The sequence below is a fragment of the Paralichthys olivaceus genome, chromosome 23 (assembly GCF_024713975.1).
Source record: "Paralichthys olivaceus isolate ysfri-2021 chromosome 23, ASM2471397v2, whole genome shotgun sequence".
NCBI lineage: Eukaryota > Metazoa > Chordata > Actinopteri > Pleuronectiformes > Paralichthyidae > Paralichthys > Paralichthys olivaceus.
In genome coordinates, this window is record NC_091115.1 from 17,095,744 (window position 1) to 17,116,198 (window position 20,455).

General features: G+C 42.3%; 1 protein-coding gene and 1 long non-coding RNA gene across 6 annotated transcripts in view; one reads left to right on the forward strand and one right to left on the reverse strand.

The window, feature by feature from the left end:
• mpped1 (metallophosphoesterase domain containing 1) overlaps positions 1-20,455 on the forward strand; it is a 69,997-nt gene that overhangs the window by 36,118 nt on the left and 13,424 nt on the right. The gene's annotated exons all lie outside the window — the stretch shown is intronic.
• LOC138406796 (uncharacterized) lies at positions 13,840-16,336 on the reverse strand. The gene is made up of 3 exons (XR_011240174.1): positions 16,172-16,336; positions 14,939-15,104; positions 13,840-14,357 (listed from the first exon to the last, which is right to left on the reverse strand). It is a non-coding gene; the product is annotated as an uncharacterized lncRNA (long non-coding RNA).

Below are 20,455 nucleotides of genomic sequence, written 5' to 3' on the forward strand. Positions count from 1 at the left end.
GGTTCACACTGTAGTTTGAGCCACATGTGAAAGGGGGTGGAAGAATGTATATGCAAATATTCTACATCCCCCTCAATCGATGTACTGTCGAATCACCTCCCTAACACCTCTCTCACAGAGTTTTCATAAAGGACAGTTTATTACAAGAATGCTAGCCTTCATCACTTTTACCTAATTAACTGGCATCTGAGCGTAAGTGGCTGCAGAGCCATTAGCTGTGAAAACAGTGCAGAACCAGACCCACACAGATCTGAATGTAACAGCTCGTACCAGCAGCTACTGAAGTGGATATGTACAAAGACGTCAACCAACTAAAAGATTCATGATTTATGCCTCAAGTAACTAACAAGTGGAATTATGTTATTTATTTATTATTTCAATCAAACCTGACCAAGAAATGTGAAGTACCTAAACCAAACCAAATCTCATCCACAGAGTTGACGGTTGAGAAAACAGTCACATGAATTGCCTCTGTAGTGGTTATATGAGACTTTTTTTTCAAGTTGATTAGTGTACTGAACTGAAATTAAACCATTGACTGCCTGGAATCCGTCTAAAATCCTGGTAGGCCCATGTATTTGAATATTGTTGGCAGTAGTATAGTCTGCCATGCAGCGCCACCACTGTGCTCCTTTAAAGATGGAAACCGACAGAGAGATGTACAGTTGGGAGTTCATGCTTTTCTGGGCCCCGTCACCAGAGCCTGCTCTAAATTAACATCCAATTCTCTGTGAGACTCCCCGAACCCCCCTGGGCCCTGACCCGCCGTCCTCCACCCCCCCTCCACTCCTCTATCCATTCATCCTCTCTCCCACCTCCTTCCCCGTAGCACTTACACTCCCACAGGACCCAAATAAAGTAGCCGATGAGCACAGAACATTAATAAAGGAGGTACTGAAGGGAGTTGGTGGAGGAAAGGAGAATAAAATGGCCTACTTTAACACTTGTCACTTTCCTACTGCACACCCCCCTTTTTTTCTTCATACTCTACCTTTTCATCTTTTCTTCCCTCCTAAGTGGTGCCAGTCTACAGCCCTATAGCTGAATAAACAGTTATGGAGGGAGTAAGAGCAGACGTGAGAACATTAACTGTGTCGTTTCCCTGGAGGGATTTCTCTTTAAATTACCTGTTAAATGGCCTCTGGGGGCAGGACTTCAGCGTGCTTCGATGTGTGTGTGTGTGTGTGTGTGTGTGTGTGTGTGTGTGTGTGTGTGTGTGTGTGTGTCAGCATTTGTGTGTGCTTGTGTGTAATGGCACACTATGGGGCATTTTTCTTTCTCTATTTCACACATGCCTTCCTTCCCTCAGGCATGTGGCATTGTCGAGGAAAAAAACTGAATTAAAATGATTCTGTCCTTATGTTCTTCCTTGCCTCAGTCTTTCTTCTCTTCTCCACACACACACACACACCTCTTCTTCCTGACTCACGGGTTCATCAGTGAGCAGTCACGTTTGGTGTTTGACCGCAGAGATGTAGTTAGGATGCTGTGGACACTGAAAGACACAATGCCCAGGCTGGGAAATCATATCGTCTCAGTGTCTGTCTGTCTCTGAGTGCTGGAAATGAGATGATTCTGCTTCTTTAAATGCAGCTTCATTTATTGCAGCAATTTTGCACAAACAACTGTGTTTACTGTGAAACAAGGAAGATTAACTCTGAGTGATCCGCTTGCATTAAAATGAGCTTTTCAAGCAAGATGAACAGAGATTTGTAAAATGAGGGAATGCTTTCCCATTCATGTTCTGTAAATAAAACATGTAAAATCCCAGGATTCTTTCATCATAATTCCTGCTGTTATTTCAAAAATGCATTCAATAAAAAAGGAAAGAGGAGCGTGAGACGGTGGAGAAGTATCAAGGGCTGAAAGAACAGCTAGAACAAAGATGAAATCCAATGTGATCCCCGTGGTAGTAGGAGCTTTAGGAGCATCAGGGGCTGTGACCCCCCCCAAACGAGGGGAGTGGCTCCCGCTGATCCCGGGTACAACATCTGAAGCCCCTGTCAAGGAGAGCGCAGTCCTAGGAACAGCTAAGTTACAGTGTAGAACCCTCACACTCCCAGGACCCGAGCTTAAGTAAGACATACCACCCACTGTGGGGTGCAAGGGAAATCTTTTTTATCCTAATGAGGACTTTTGCAAGTTAACTGACATTTTGCACGCTCTACTGCAATTTTTGGCTTATCTTCAGTGTTAACAGTGAAGGACACCATGGGCTCTCAGGCTCTACATCCCTTAACCGGTGTATCAAACTCACCTTTAAAGATGATCACTGTATAAAAATAATTCCTTTCTATATATTTTACCATTAAAGGAAGCTTCACGGCCTTGACAATGATCAAACGTCTCGAGGCTGCACCGCATAGTACTCTCTGTGTCTGCTGTTTGTGTTTTATATGATGGATTTCTCCCTGGTGATTGCTGAACATCACTGCAAAATGGCTGCTCTAGTTCTGCTAGTGTAGCTCTTCTGGAAATGTCTCAGAGGAACGTCACATTTTTTCACATTTTGCCAGTAATCACTTGTCCCAGCCAGTTTCTCTTTAATTGAAGAGCATTACGTGTTTCTGCTGAATTTGTCCTTTGAATCTCATCAAATAATCTGTTGAAATGTTTTTTTTTTTCCAAGTTTTGATTTGCATTTGAAACAACAGCAATTAGCTCAACCAAATGGCACAAATGTGAGTTAACCTAAAAATAACTGTGATGTCTTTTTAATTCTAATTTAATGTTACATTTAATAACTATTCAAAGTGCATGTTTTCTCGCACATAATTTGCATTGAAAACAAGGAACGATTATTGTTAATATTTACATGTTCAACACGTTTGTGAGGAGCAGACGACCCTTCCACTGGAGGGGGATGCTCCTTGTCACAGTGTGTCCCTTCTGCCGTGTTCTTGCCACTCACCCTTACCCCATCTCAGATACAGAAGAGGGACCCCTGCCACCCCTCCTTCTACTGTGCTGCCCACCCAACCACTCTCTGCCCATTCACTTTCCCTCAGCAAGCCACCAGCTCTGGATGATGTGCCTAATCTCCACAATTGACATACTGAAGCACAAGAGACCAGAGGAGACAAGAAGAATGTGTGTGTATACGTGTGTGTGTGTGTGTGTGTGTGTATGCCTTTCTTCTCCTCTTCTCCGCCCTTCGTTTCCTTCACTCCACCAGAGAACTTTGAGATAATTTGCGTCTCGTGGGTTTTTAACACATTCTAATTTCCAACTAAATGGGACATCTGTTTGAGAAAAGGAAGATTTGCCATGGTTGCCAAGGCAACTATCACTCTGAAAGGAAAGGGTTGGGGGTAGGGTGGTAGGAGGAAAGAAAAAAAAGAAGTCAGACAGATTTTATGGACAGAATTAGACTTTGGTGGAATATTATCCCTGCAAGACAAACTGTAGCGGGACCTGTTCACTCTTTCTTCTCTCTTTATCATTTTCTCCTCCCATTCTTCTTCATGTTACATTCCACTTTATCCATCTCCCACTGTCTGTTTCCCTCCTCATCTCCTTTCTTGCTCACGCCCTCATTTTCCCCTCCTTTCCCAGTTTCTCTTTTTCTCTTTCCCTCATGCTGCAGCATCATCAGAAATATCAGTGGGAAATCTGCCTCCAATTAGAACTCCCGCCCCTTCAGCCGCCCACCCATACCAGTGTTTCTGCTGTCAGAAATATCTCTTCAGTGCAGAATCCCACCTCACACTATGATAATTGGTCATTATTTAGAACAGGAGGGACAAATATGCCTCTAATTGCAAGTTAAACGGCCCCTCGTTATGTCTGCTCTAACTGTAAGGAATGGCGTGTGTAAAATGTCACATGCTGCAGTCCAGATATGACAAGACAAGGTGGATTTCTTCCCCTTCAATCCCATCACATTCATGGAGGCTCATTTGACGGTAGAAAGTAGCCAGCTGCTTTGTAAATAAGGGAAGTGGGTCTGTGTCACGTTAAAATCTGCTGCGTGGAGGGGAAAAACGGAAGAAAATAAGAAAAGGTTTGTTTTCTGTTAACAGCAGCAGAGCACAAATTGTTTTCATCATTGGCAATACAGTTTTCAAAATCGATCAGTGACTGCAGCAGTGCTTGAGAAAACGAAAACTAGTGGCTGCCCCTTTCGCAAATCACTTTCTGACAAGTTGTTGCAGTGAAAATGAGATCCTTTCTCAACCAGTTGTCCATTTGAATAAAAAATGGATTCAAACGAAAGGCCTTGTGATTGCATCATGCAAAAAAGTGAGTGCTTAACCCATCTGGGTCGGTTCAACATTACTGGTGCGGTTGCTCGTTTCAGGTTTCTCAGGTTTGCAAGCTAAAAATCAAGCTGCCACTTACTGCCTGTAAATGAGGTCCTTTCCACGCACACACTGATGTGTGATTTTATGATTGTAGAGGTTTTAGTCTAAATCATAACTATTACATCTGCTGTTAAAGATGGAACACTGCAGCATTTTATTAGCATTGGTAACAATAGTCATTTTAAGGTTGTTAAGCAAGCTGAGGTGATTCCAGCCAAGCTAAATATTGTCCTTCAATAATATATGTTTGAGATTTACGCATGTAGCATTAAAAGAATAATAATTTTAGAGCAACTTTGGCATAGTGGATGATTATGGACTTGCATTCATGCTCTCAAAGAATGGCAGCTATTATGATAGGATATACATCGTGGATGAAATACAGTTCTAACCCTAACCCTAACCCAATTCTATTCAATTCAACTGTATTCAATTAAATTTTATTTGTATAGTCAAATCATAATATACATTATGTCAAGTCACTTTACATAGAAGGTCAAGACCTTTAAATGATGGATAAACCCAACAGTTCCCACAATGAGCAAACACTTTGCCGACCGTAGAGAGAAAAAACTCTCTCAATAACTGGAAGAAACCTCTAGAACCGGACTCTGCGTGGGCGGTTATCTGCCTCGACCGGTTGGGGTGAGCAGAGAAAAATGGAGGAGAGATGGGTGGAAAAGAGGGGAGAGAAGAAAGAGAGAGATAGGAAGGAGGGTGAGGAGAGGGGGAAAGAGAGGAGAGAGAGACCAGGAACAGTTGTGTACCATCAGGTTTCAACAGACTAGTCGTTATAATTAAAGCAATAAGAGTGATTATTGTAATGGTACTCATGGCATGTCCACTTTGTCAATAATTATTTTTAAGGAAACACTTAACAGCACTTGAAACATTTTTTAATTTTACTAATAATAAATTATATGAATTGTTAGTATTCTCATTTACCTTCGAAACTTGCACTGCAATAATGCAATGAATGAACCTGATCAGTGGAGGTTTGTAGTTTTCATTCTAGATTTTAAAATGACACTGTGAGAGATTTATTCAGATATTGTCATTTCAACAACATGGCTGAAATATGTTATACTATATTATAAATATGTAAATACTTCTGTGAGTGCTTACCACATCATTCCCTAACTTTGTCATGTGTACAGCAAGTTAAAGCTCTAAGCAGTAAGAATGCGGTGAGAGTCCTCAGTAGTTAAAGGTACAGTGTGTAGAATTTAGTGAAATTAGTGGTGATATTGTATGTGGCAGATGAATACCCCCCCCCCCCCCAACATAGCTCATTCTACTTCCTCCAAACCATATTGAATTCAGCCTCTTTTTTCATCTGTGCAGCTCCAGGCATCTCCTAACGGCACAGCAACTCATCCACCTGCTCTATAAACACTCACACAAGTTGGAACCCCCACCTGCAGTACAGAGGGAGGCTTACACGGCATTGAAATCATGTGCTCTGATCCAGCCTGTCCTCATCCTCTTCACATCCAGCACACACTCCTCTTCCTCTGCACACTCCTGCGCTCACCCTCCTCACTGATTGTGTTTGTCTGCCCATCTGCTTCATCTGGATCATTCTCTCCTCCACCCTCTACCCACCCGTCAGCTCAACAGTGTCACAGACTCCCGTCCTGAGAGGATACCTCCCCTCTTTTTGTTCTTTTGAAAAATTCTTTACATACTTTGACCGATTAACATGTTGTTAATGTTTTTCCATATCTCCATTCCTTCCCTGCGAGAGTTGTCTCCGGCAGGAGCTCATTATCGCTGGGCATGAAGTTGACTGCCACAGTCCCGCCTGATTTGTCACATCCCAGTTCCCTCCTGCTGCTGAGCCCAGCAGATTGGGTTTGTTGTGAAGTGCTATGTGTGTGCGTGTCTGTGTGTGTGTGTTGTGTGTGTACACGTGCGTGTGTTTATACGTGTGTTGAAGTGTAGCTGGGGGTGGTGGGATGGGGGAAGATTGTCTAGAACTTCCTGCTCTTGGGAACGTCGCAAAGCGTTTTCCTACAGTCTCGGCTTGTTACTGTCTTCTTTACTGGTGATAACTCTCGTCGGCGGAGGAGGAATGGCAGCGATCGTGTGATTTGACATTTGTCATGTTACTGATATTGTTTACAGTGATTCATGTCGTTTTCTTTATGGATTTGCATTGTTCTGTGAAATGGAAATGGGCCATGGTAGAGCGTCATCCAATTACAAGATGCATGAGATGGCGACAAGGTGAAAGAGGAAAACAGTAACAATGGCAAAGATTTATGGCTCAAACAGAACATTGGCGTCATCAGAGTGGCCACAATCAATCTATCCAAGGCCCGGTGACAGTTTCCAAAGTAGTCTGTGTCAGTATTGTTGAAGAATTTCCACATGTCCTTGTTGTACATTGAAATAAGGATTGAAAAACTTAGTGCATTAATTATGGCCATATATTGACTCTCTGATTTTGGTTTGGTTTTGCAGCGTAGGCCTTCTGTTCCTAGAGGCCTGTTGATTCCCTGAACAGTCATGGTTTGGACATATTGAATGAAGCTATAAAAGTGAATCAACTGAATAATGAAAGGATATCCTGGATCAAAAGGCGTTCAGGCATAATTCATCACTGAGCCTCACCCCTCTCAAACTCAAACATCCATCCAAGACCATGCTTTCTCCACAGCCTAATGTGGAGGTATATCTTACCACAGTTTGGGATAAAAATAACATACAAATTTAACATCTGGGGTTTCTGTTCTGACCGGCTGCGCTATATTACAACTGCGTCATTACAAATGAAATTGTCCTTTTGATTTCAGTAGATTCACAAAGCCCTGTAATCTTATCAAACATTATGTCACAGGTTCTGGAGAGATTTGATGGCTGATTTACCTGATACTATGTTTGAGAGAGTGCCCCATGCTTTTTAAAGCTTTATGCTTGTACGTTGTAAATTCCGAAATGAATGCGTTCACTTGGGGGACTGTGCAGACACTCAGTATCCAGGGTTTGGGAACTCTTTAATATCTGCAAAGTTTAGCAAAACAAAAGTCAACTAGCCGTGCTTAAAGCCAGTCTGGCTCATTTAGACACACTAAACTATTGAGCAGATCCATCATTGTGTCATGTAGAGTTAAATATTGCAATTTAAATGTGTGATAATGTGTTTGTGGGACATACCCTCACAGATGCATTGTTTTACCCCAAACTGCATCACTACAGCTCAATATCAAATCAACAAATAGCTGTATAGCTCACACTCATGTTATGCCAAATTGGGGGTGAGGCCCAGAATTAGTTTTGGCTCTCTTGACATCAGACACTGAGAGAGCAAAAGTGGCTGTTGAGAGCTAAAGATGGGGAGAAGGAGGGAGTGTCAGAGGAGAGCAGTAACAGGGGAGTTGACTATTCAACTGTCACTAATCCTGGCTATGATTCCTTCCCTTTGCTTGTCCAACGATATCCCTCTTTCTCCTCTCTGTGTCTGTCTGTCTGTTGTATTGCCTGTCATTTCAGTTTTTCTCCTCTTCCTTCACTTCTAGCTCGGCATCTTTCCCGATCCATCGTTCCCCATCCCAAAAGCCTCCCTCTCCTTAATCTTGTTTGCTGCTGCAATACACAGAAACACGCAGCCGATCTTCCATCATGTTACAATGGCACATCAGGGAGACTGAGACCTGCCAGATATGTGTCTGTGTGTGTTTATGTGTGAGGAACTGAGGTACGTCAGTGTGATGGATGGATGGATGAATGGATGGCTGGTTAATTTGAGAGTGAGAACTGGTAGTTACAGCCTTAAACTGTAGGTCTCTCTCTCTCTCTCTCTCTCACACACACACAAACACACACAATACCGTCTTGAGCACCAGGTTGGTATCCAGGGTAGGGGTCTCCAGTGGTTTGCCTCCTAACTAACAGAGTGGCATGTGTGGATTGCAGAATGTCTTTTGTCATTTCATTTTGGTGTCCCACTTATGAGGGTAGAGCGGCCACGCTGCCTGCATAAGACGCACGTCTCAGGCGTGTCTCAGGCACGCGAGCGGTGCTGCTCTGCTCGTGGGTCGGGGTCTCAGCTTGTCTCTCCGCGAACGGCATGTGATTCAAAGCAAAATAGACAGTGAGAAATTCTCTCACCACAGTTTCAATCTTTTGAATATATTACAAACATGAATATTTGCAGCACCATGTTTCTGTCAACAGAATCTGTTGAAGGAAATACAGAAGTCATGCCAGAAACCTAGCAGGGCAGTTGCACAGCAGTGTGAACAACAGACGCCTGTGAGACGCAACAGATCAATGACATAGTGCTGCACACCCAGGGGGTGTGAACCCTGATGTGTGTCCGATATCGTGAAATAAAAAGCATCAAACTATCAAAATGATCTAGGAGGCCACGTATAATTGCTGTGAGGGCAGTTTTGGCCTGAAGCTGCAAAAGAAGAAGAGTCCACTGACTCATTGATTATTAGCATGCTGCCTCACCCACTGCTACAATCAGTCGGACTCTAATGGATCTGTATAAGTCGTCTCTCTGTAATGTCTTGTAACGTGTCTGTGTTCGCTATATCACTTATTATGTGTTTTTCTTGCTACAAGACTAACAAAGCAGAGTGTGTGGTACTTTCTGCTGACAGGCACACAATGCATTGTTGCATTTTATAGATTGAGAGAGGGACAGAGAGGGAGAGAGAGAGAGAGAGAGAGAGAGAGAGAGAGAGAGGGAGGGGCGGGGGGTAAAATGGACAGATGTCCCCACTCTGTCCCACAGATGGGTTCTGTGATGCCATAGTGTCCTTGTCCAGGATTTACACAATGCTTGGACACACTGCACCCAACTGGGCTCAGTGTGTGTGTGTGTTGTTGTCAGTGTATCATTTGTGAGAAGACTGTGTCTCAAACACACACACACACACAAAGATGTACTTAAGGTCAGCCTCACCCACAAAACCCACTATCTCTGAACATAACGCTGCAAAACCCAGAGCTGACTGTGTGAGTTCTGGGACCTGCTGTGAGTTACATAAGTACCTCTGAGGGCAAACATGTATCCAATCTGTCTCTACTGAGAGGAGCGGGGGTGAAGAAGTCAATGCCACACAGGTGGAACCAAGACCACAGGAAGGGCAGATTAAAGGAGCAGTGCACCTCAAATCCAACAGATTGCTCTCCTTTCTACCCTGCTCGGCTCCTACATGTTGAGCAGGGACAGTTTCAATCAAGCTGTTTTGCCCGTGCACTCAACTGATACCATGTCTCATACGAAGCTCAGAATTATTATTATTATGACTTTGAGGATTACATTTATTTATTGTAATAATCCATCATGGTTCACACTAACCTCCTGCTTCAATTTTGGCCTACTACTAGTTTTGCACACACAGGTCACACATCGCATATTATTAAAACCATGCACTTGTTTCTCTCTACTTTGTGTTTCACAGCTCAGTTAAACTTTACTCTTCCTGAATCTTGACAGTCTTTATAATGCCTCATTTATTGTGGAATATCTCAGAAAGGGCATGAGGGTATTTCTTGAAATTGATGAACTGATGAGAATTCGGTGGACAAATTCGTGTTCTGTGAATGCAGGTTATCACCAGTGCCCAGGGGGGGATTTCATTTCATCTCACAAACATTCACTCAGACTCAAGGAGTCTTGTGAGATTAGAGGTCAAATGTCAAGGTCACTGGGACTGCACACACTAGTGAAGAAAACTTTTCACACAGATGCCCAACAAGATTAAATGATGAGGTGAAAAGGTCCGAGAACAACTTTACCCAAAATTTGAAAGATTGGAATGAAAGAGAAATTGTGGAAAAACAACGCTAACCCGCAAACTAAATTACAAGTTGGTATAAATTCTAGACGAAATAGTAACTTCAAGATCCATTCTAGTGCTTTGAATCATATCACATGATCTTTATCATGGGTATATTAGCTGAGGAAAGTAAAGTAAGTGGTGATTTAGGGTGAGCGAGGTAGTGTTAGGACAGCACAATACACACACAGAGGCAGACACACACACATACAGTGACAGCGAGGAGGGTGCTGGAGGCTAGTCTCTGTCACATCTCTAATCCTCCTTATTATCAGAGTCAGATATACTCTGCCTGCAGCACTGTCTTCCCCCTCCATCCTCACTCCACCCGCCTTACTTTCCTCTTCTTCATTCTTTATCTCCCTATACCTTCACTCTTAAATATACCACCTACTCTCTCCATGTTGTCTTTTCTGCTTTATCAAATTCAAGGTTTGTCTACTGTGTAAAGTATTTATATAGGGCATTTTTCTTTTTTTCTTGACAACCACTAGCACTTTCTCAATCAGCCAGGTACACAGAATGGGAAAGATTGTGATCGAACCGCTGACCGGCTCTATCTCCGCTCAACCTCCTGAGCAACAGCTGCCTGTGTCTTACCTACTCTCATTCGCTGGCCCCTCCTGTGTGTGTTTTCCCGCTGTGAAGATCAGCCATCGCCTGCGAGCCCCACACACGTTGCGCTAAACCGCTCGAAGTCTTGTCACCAAAGTGCACGTGGAAAGGTGATAGAATGGTCTGTGTCTGCAGCAGTTGTTAGTCACACAAAATAATTAAAGTGAAGAAATGTCTCTTTGCGAAATAGAAAAGATTCGGTTCTCTCACAAATCCGTCTCGAGCATGGCACCCCGCTGTGCTGAGTGGGCTGACCAAGTCAAACTCACATTCTTGGCATGTGCAACCGGGAGCTATACACAAATGCATGTTTTGCCTGTCTGCACACACTACTAGTCTGTGTCCTCAAGCATCAATGTGTCTATTGCATTAAAACCCCAACTTTGTCGAAACAAGCACTGCTAATCCCATTATGTGGGCGGGGGGGTGCGTCGATGGCGGTGGAATCTCAGCTTTTCAAATTCAGCACTTTCACGTTGCTTCTGTGAAAACATCTGTTTTTCTGAATCTACATCCAACAAGAGGACCGTTTTACTTTTGTCTCATGTTTTGATTCTTTGACTTTGCTTTGAATCGTCTTTTCTATCGTCATCGGGTTGAAGGGATGTTTGAATGGCTCAGGCACTGGCACCCCTCGCTGTTTCGGTTCAGGCATTCGAGCCTTTTCTGTTGTTCAATTCAATGTCAAGTAGCTGTGGTTAAGAGCTGCAGCTGCCAGTTTACAATATAACTACCTAATACCTGTGGCTGTCACTGAGTTGGCAGTGTCTGAATGACATTCTCAGACTGGATGTTGTAGTGGTTATTACTGCTTTGTGTTTGGACCAATACAGTAGTCTTGCAGCTGTAATGACTGAAGTCTGATGTGGCAGACTGGTCAAAGAAGACGATGTATTTATTGTCAAATTTCAAATGATATTACCTTTAATTTCTGTTTAATGGCATGATATTCACATGTGTTACCGAAGCCCTCTTTCTTTACTCATACTTTTACTTTGAACACTCTTTGACAACTACCTCTTCCTGTTTTGTTTAAAATACCCTAAGTTAAAGGTCCAGTGTGTGAGATTTCGGTGAAATGGATCTATTGGCAGAAATTTAATGTAGAATAATCCTCATGATGTTTTCAGTAGTTCATTTCATCTAAATTGTATGAATTGTAGTTTTCTTTACCCCAGAAAAGGTCCTTTATATTTAAATACTTTATATTTACATCGAGGGGACCCTCTCTACAGAGGCCGTCATGTTTTCTACATTAGTCCAGACTGGACAAACTAAACACTTTTTGAGTTTTTATGACAATTAAAGGCTACCACAGGTTCTTTTTCATGTTTGGAATGAGAGTCTGAGGTGAGGGATGCTTACTTGCAAACATGCAATTTCAACACTAGATATCACAAAATTCTCCACACTGTACCTTTAAGGGATTTATTAATAAGTTGTTCAGCTGAGTATCCTAATGATGGAATGATGTTCATATTGAACAATTCCACAGTACCAATGCAGATGCTTACAGAAGACTTGCAAGCAGACTTCTGAACACTTGAGTAAAGTAGAGTAGAGCAGAGTATAACACCTGGAAACCGATGCTGGGGTGGAACAATCAGTGCAATTCTCATGAGCTCGTTCTGCCCTGAAAACATCATCCACTGAAGCTAAGCTCATGATTATAGTTAATACTCAGCTGCATGATTACAAACAAGCTGTGTTGGCTAAGTTCTTTTAACTACACAATTTGAAACCACCCTTTTGCTGATCACGTACAGGTCCACTAGGCACCCATGGGCTCCGAGACTCCCTCTGGGGGTCAGAGCAGCAACCTGAGCTGCCTAGTGCATATTGCAGCAACAAGGTTAACCTGAAGTTGACCTTGTCTGGATTCATTTGTATTTTGTAATTCTCTGATTGTTCAAAGAAATCAGCAGAACATGATGTTCTACACAACAGGCACATTTAGAGGGATGAGGGGTTATGCAATCCCCTTCACATTAAAATGACCAAATATCTTCCTCCTTGATAACCTGTCAATTGTGCTATGTGTGCAGACACAGGATTTGCGTGTGCAGGTGAGCATCGTATTCGCAGGATCTGGAGAGTGTCTGCTCTTGCAAAGCAAAACAGGAGGAGGTCAGAGAAGGGATGTGGTTGGAGGAACACAGTAAATACCAGAATAACAGCGAAAACAACAGCAGGACGTTGCTCTTGGCCTCGCTGTCACTCACTCTCTCGCTGTCACTGGAGAAATCCTACCTGAGTTAGTTTCCGATAAAACGTCCATAAAAAACTCTTGTCACTGCGCTGCACATTCTTGCAACAAGCAGTTCTCCACTGCAGGGGTGTCGTCCCCACCCTGACTGATCAGCTCTAGAAAGTTATTCATCAGGAGATACCACTTAAGGAATATTCAACACACACACACAGAATAAATTATTTGTATTTATATAGAGGAAACCTATATAGAGCTTTTCTGGTCCTGATGACCACTCAAAGTGCTTTACAGTACAGTGTGCCATTCACACACAGTGATTCATACATTCATACAGTGCATCTATTAGCAGCACTGTTTTTGTTCTTTGAGGGGCAATTCGGGATTCAGGGACACTTCGGCATGCAGATGGGGAAGAACCGCTGACCTTCTGGTTGGAGGACAACCGCTCTACCCCTCAGCCACACACCATCCTGGGGAGCACAGGGAATCTTTACTATGCAGGGTGGGGGGTGGAGGGCAATATATCTAAATTCCATTCATGCATAGCTCCATGGACAGAGTATTTTGATTGAGTATGTTATTGCTTATATAAAATGTTATCTTGTAGCTTGTCCCTTGGCACTGTCATGTCCATTTACATTGAATAAATGTAGTCTTTGCAACAATGATATTTCTAATGAATACAATTAATGAATTGTCAACAAAAATCATCAGGTAATGAAGCCAGATGTTTGCACATTAATAGAACATTTGTTCTGTATCCACAACATAGAACAATATGTAGTGCTCTGTTTAGTACCATCTTATCCCTTGTAACACTTGGCCATGCTATACTATATATAATAACAGTACACTTTAATAATATAGAACTTTTAGAAACAAGTGCTTTTCAAGATAAAACAAATACAAGCAGTTTAAAACAGTTCAAAATAATATAATAGCAAAATAAAACAATTGGTCAATATAATGTCAGAAAACAGTGAAAAATACCAGATGGACATTTCTTTTTATCTGTCTAAAACCAAAATACTCCTTCAGCTCTTCATCTAACCCTTGTGTTTTGATATTTCATCAATCTTCTTTAATGATGCATGCTTTTAAAACAGTGGCATAAATATTTCATAAAATTTCAACCAACACATATCTCTGACATTATCAATAGATTTGTCTCGGTCAGACATAAATTATGGTCACTACAACTTATTGATACTGATACTGCTTCAGAGCACAGCTCCATCCATGGTCAAATATGCCGATTTGTTTAAAATAAAATAAAAAATTGCACTACATGGTCTGTAACAACAACCAATCAACATTTATCTAACTACTTAATCCACAAATGTCTGTCTGTCTGTCTTTGTAATGGCCCGATGAAGGCCAGTGTCTTCTGCGTCCTCGGATAACCAAGAGCAATGGTCAGCAACTGGTGGCCTGTGGGTAAAAACGGCCCCGTCAGCAATAATACCTGTTCTGTCGAACATTTGAATTTCTTGTTAACAAATTTTTCAACCAAATTGAAATTCCAAAAATACAAAAAAAGATATTAACACTTTTTACTAATTTTGTTGTAGTAGTAAATCATATTTGTGTATTCATCAAAGTTTTGTGCTGCACGTTAACTTTGTGTTTAATGCTTGACAGTCACACCTATGTGATGTCACAACAATGACAACGTGCAATTATCTTTTTTTGGTTTTACAGCAGGTGCTCAGCAAAATATATTTGTTCCAACTCATCAAGGGAGAAAATAAACCCTGTGTGGTTATACTGTCCCACTTGAACTTATGCGCCAATCACTTTTGAATCACCCAATGTGTGAGAGTTTGTCAGTTCAGTTTTGAGCTCCGGTTTAGCATGTGAATGGTTTTGGTTTCATATGTGAATCAGAGGTAAATCTAAATAAAGTCCCTACTGGCCCCTCATAAGGTTCGTACCAAGCTACGAGGGGGGTGGCCCCTGGCTGCCATAACAGGAATCATCGTACATGATTGCTTTACTTTGGATCCACGTACCATGTTCCACTGACATGCAGGAAAAGCACCGAGAAGCAGCAAAGAATGACCGGCCTCAGGCTGAGCTTCAGGAGTGAACATCTGGCTTTGTTTTCTGCAGCAGGCACCTCAACTGCAACCTCCACTCCATGCACTTTTACTTGAAACTTTTGCTCCACGTGGTTTCCTAATGAGGGGGGGGGGCAGTTTAAAGACAAAGTGGAGAAAAATAATAGCATAGTGAAAATAAACAAGCATGGATGCATTTGCAAATACTAATGTTCTTTATGGCAAACAAAGGAGGAGCATCTTTTCACCTCGTATATTCCCTGTGTGCGTATGCATACTGCTGTGCTTTACTCCCCCAAGCTGCCTCCCAGGGTTGTTAAGTCATGAGTAGTTAATTAAATCTTGCAGAGGTGAGCACACTTGGGTGTTTTCACTGCGTCTCTGCATGTAATGAATGACACCTTTACCCCTCGTTACAGTCGTCATCTTTAATTTAATTGTTTTCTTTTTTTCTCACTCTAATACCAAAGCATTCCTTCATCTAAACCGTATGTGCTCAATTGTGTGTGTCAGTGTGTTTGCCGATGTCTGGATCCTGTTGCCACTCCATGCTGCAAGTTTCAGGACTGTACTTCAGGTGTATATTACCAACTGGAGTGAATCAGGGGTTTGTTGGGGACTATTTTCAGCAGCGTATTAATTCATATTGGGTAATGTAGTAGGCCTACTCAGTGAAATTAAACTGCTATGTGTGCGTTCATGGTGAGGAAGGAACATGTCACCCAGTGCAACAGGGAAAGTCACAGTGCTTTTGATAGTTTGTGGATGGACAATTGAGCTCTATGTCTTAGGGGAGTCAGATATTTGAGGCTGCAGATGCATGCACAGTACATGTCACTGAGACGTTCATTGTTTACTTGGATCTGCTCATTTGTTGACTATACGAAAATAAATCACATATCCCAAATTCATAACTTTAATTATGTAACAACAAATTTACATTGTAGCAACATAAATATACTATTCATGTGAGAATACAGTTCAAAATAAGCAAAACTTTAAACCAGTTGGTCGGCTAATCAGTAATTTTAGATGAATAGTGGATGACATGAAGGGATGAATCCACAGAGAATTATGACCCAGCTCCGCAAATCCCATCAGAGTGTTTTAGCGTCTTTCAGTTCATGATTTTACAGCTGACAGCTTGTCTGAGAGACAAAACTGTAAAAAGACATTGTCCAGTACCTGGTCAGCAGCAAACAGAAGACACTGGTGGACATCAAGGAGCATTTAGCAGGTACAGAGACCGATATTTCCAAAAGTGTAACGGGTATGGTTTGGACCCGAATGCAGCACACAAGCGCTGGATGGTTGGTAACAGTCTTTATTGTAGCGTAGCTCACAGCAGATCAGGCAATACAAAAACACAGTCCGGAGATGAGTGCTGGTAAGTCCTGCATGAAGACGTTGAGAGTCTGGCATAGAACAATCTGACCACTGACTGAGAGTGGAGCTGGTGAATATCTACTGGGCTGGTGGCAGATGAAGCAGAGGCGGAGTCCATGGAAAAGTACTGAGATGGGAGGATGGGAGACTGACTGTGAGACTGACCGTGACACAAAAGTGTCCATTGGGAGAACACAAGACTACAAGATGCACAATCAGGTTTTAACGCAGTTTGTATTTAGTGTGGTGATATCTCCCATATTTGACTAGGCATATCTGACCTGTAAACTAATTAAGTCGAGGAGGGAGTGAACATTTGCATGTGCTAACATTTTACCCTAATTATAGTTCAATCAGGAAACACTTCAATTCAATGTTTTTACAACATTTATTGAGAGAAAAGAGATCTTATCACCCCTATGTGAGACCTCAGTGCAGGAATTCCCCCCAGGGGGCTGGACACTGGTGGTGGTGAGACTGCAGCAGAATCTGATTGGCCATTTAGAAACGCCTACAATCAGCTGATCAATAAGCATAGAGAGTGAGAGGTTTGAGATTGACTGAATGGGGGTAAAGTGACTGAACTTACACTGAGCTTCATTTAGTTACTCTGCTCCCAAGTGGGCAAAAATATCCAGTCCACAAATACATTATGATTGGTGTCAAAAAACATTAAAGTTCTATAACCTGCACTACTCCCTCCTGACCTGTCACCAAACTCTGCATCTGCCAAACCCTGCCTCCCCTTCCCTCCAGGACGTCCGACTACATCACTGTTGATCTTGAAAGATTCTCCCTCAAACACAGAGGCAGACTCGGAGAGCAGGCTCTCCTGGCAGCAGGTCGTTTCCTAGCTAACGAGGAGATTGAGGGGCATATAGTATGTGAGGAAGAGGAGGAGGAGGAGGAGGAGGAGGGTGGAATCAGGACCTGATGTGATCAGGTCTAGAGATAAAGAAGAGAGAATAAGGGGAAATAGAAGGAGAGAGGCAGGCATGGGAACCTTGCAGCCCTGGGCAGAGCCATTCAAATATTCATGTAGTGATGAGTGATATCAGCTGGCACACACACACTGAAACACACACTGAAACACACACACAGAGCGAGAGAGTTACATATGCAGGCTGAAGCAAAGAGTTGCGCATTGCCCTGCTTGTGTTAAAACCATAAATGCAATTTGGATGAAGTGTTCAGTTTGACTATTCCTGCCGTCCTCGGGAGAATGAAGGCAGTAACTCAGTGAGTGTTTGCAGACTGTTGTTTTTCTCCCTGTGTGCAGCCTGCAGATGTGCCTGAGGACTGACAGCCTTAACATTAACATCTGGTTTCTCCTTTTTTTTTTAAAAACCCATAACAAACACAATCCCGTCACATTAACACAATCTTGAATGTGCTCCACGCTTTGATTCTCTTGCTCTAAATGAACACGCGATTGTACTATTGTAATTCCTTACCTGATAGAAACATCATCATCAGGAGCAGGGACATAATCTATGGACTTACATTCAATTAGTCTTGGGTTTGCGGAGCTAGTACAGGAGAGGTTCTCTCACATAGAGACACTGTGGTCAGTTCATTGCGAGAGATAATCTCTTTTTTTTGGAGATGCCTGCAGGAGGAAGACATTTTCCTGGGACGTGGACACCACGATGAGGTTTTGCTGCAAATTTAGATAAGACCTGTTAGAAAGGGAGCGACGCCTTTGATTATAAGATGATTGACATTAAATTAAAGCTTGGCTACTTTGTGAAGGATGCTGTAATCCTCACATGACAGAATGACAGAATGGATCAGTATTTTAGGGATTTTTATTCTTCAAAATTTACTGCCACTTAAATTCAAAATTTGAACCGAAGACTGTGTTTTCTGAGGTTTTGACAGAATCTCAGAAGTGATATTGATTGATAGCATATAGTTTGTGAGCGCAGTGAAAGTTTGTACACGATGTTTTGCCTGTTTCTACCCATTAATTTAAAAGAATTACTTATCTGTGGCATACCATCATTCTTATGATTGCTTCCGTATGTCTTTGATATGAAAATCGACTTTCAGAGGATGAAATATTTCATGGGAAAGTAATCCATCACAGTCAACATAGTCATTTATTTATTAATGTCACTTGTTTGTTGTTTTTCAGCTGCCAGCGTTTTATAATTCAACAAACGACTACATCTAGAGTTTCAGCTTTGGGATTTCATTTTCTCACAACAGCTTTTATACTGACCCTCAAAATGGGCTGGTGGTGCGTTGTTGAATGATCTTCTGTTGGGAGGTTTTTAAACATATCCCCTAAATATCACAGTTTAAATGCAAACTAACATCCTTGATAGGAGTTTGAGCACAGCTCTGCAGATACTGGAGTTCTATAGGGCCTGGCGGACACTCATGTATGTTTTTTTGAGAAGTGGGAATTATCTTATGTTGCACCTGTCTATTGTATGAGCTCGAGCTGCACAGTGGTTACTCAGTGAAACAAAATATGATAAATCATTTTAATGAGCAGCTACATGCTGAAATAAACATGAAGCTGTTGAGAGAACAGTTGAATAAGCCAAATCCAGCAGATTGTAAATGCAGCTGAGTCCAAGCAAAAAGAAACCAAACTGGGTTCATCCAGAGCTGCTGAGAGAACTCAGTGGGTAGGTACACACTGGACTCCTGGATTATGTTAGAGTCATGTAGAGAGGGACAAGGACACCCACCTGTATGTTATCCATGTAAACATCTAATCCTGAATAAACAAGGATTAAAAAACATTTTGATTTGTCGTTAACACATTTCTCAAGCAAATTTTAATATAAGTTTCATTGTGACCTTACGATGAACTGAAACTAATCAGTGTTTGGAGTTTGTGTAGTTTTCTTTGGAAAATGGTTAGACATAATATGGGTGTAAATTATTTGTAGTTAATGAAACGTGCACGAGTCTAACATGGTCCTATAAGTCGTCTTGAATTAGTCCATCCAGCCACTGATCTAACGCTCACTCTCTCCATCCTCATGGCTCTTTCTCTTTGCTTCTCCTCCCTCTGTTAGGATACATCAGCATCTGGCTGGTCATTATCAGGGAGAAACTCTTCACTGTTCCTCCTTTGCTCTTTCTTCATCCTTCCGTTCACACTGAGAGTCGGCAGCATCAATCATACTGCTGAGCTCATTCCATTTTAATTGAGACGTCTATGTTAAGATGGACATGAATATTACATTCCACAGGCCCTATTAATATGCTAAGGCCGGTCTAAATGTTTTAATATTTGCTGTGTAAATTATTGAAATTGTGTTCATGGGCAGCCTACGATCATTCGTCAGAAATGTTTAGTCTCTGATGTTCACGAAGAGCTGGAATTCTAATGGCGTGCTGAAATACAGAGTGATTTCCCATGGTACACTGCTACAAGCGCTTGATCACCCCTCCCCGACGCTGGTGACCTCAGGATCGCCATTTTTAGCTTTCTTAATTAGAAAGAAAGACGGGGAGAGAGAGTGTGTGTGACAGGTATTTCTTCCTATCTCCAGGTCTGTCTTTCTGTCTCCCCATCTGTCTCAGAAGTCCCCAAGCATGTCAGACACCCACAAAGTCCGGAAATTATTCTTAAAAAATTCTCATCTGATGTTCCACTGAGTACAGACGCATTGAGCGGCGGCCTTGGCGATAAAGTTGGCGTTTCGAGTGAGTGCTCTCAGCAATTTAAAAAAGCTGGCTGCGCGGCGACAGACGTCATCGGCTGATTTTGCACACACGCGCGCGCTTGTGGCGTGTTGGTGAAGATGGATCGGGGAACAGATTGTAAGTGACATGTTAATTTCTTCTCCGTCACTCAACTCACGGCCGAGGCATTCACTATCAAAGTAAAGGGACACGAGGCCCAGCCGTCAAGGCTCTTTTTCTTCCTCTTTCTCCCTTCTTCTTCCGTCGTCTTCCTGTCGAGCATTTTAAGACTGGCTGTGATCAAGGTGATGTTTGGAGCAGCCCCTTCCCCCCACAATTACCACCACCACAAATACACACACACACACCCATGAAATAATGACTCCTGATAAGTCCCCCTGGAAGGTGTGCGTGTTTAAACAGTAAAATGGGGGA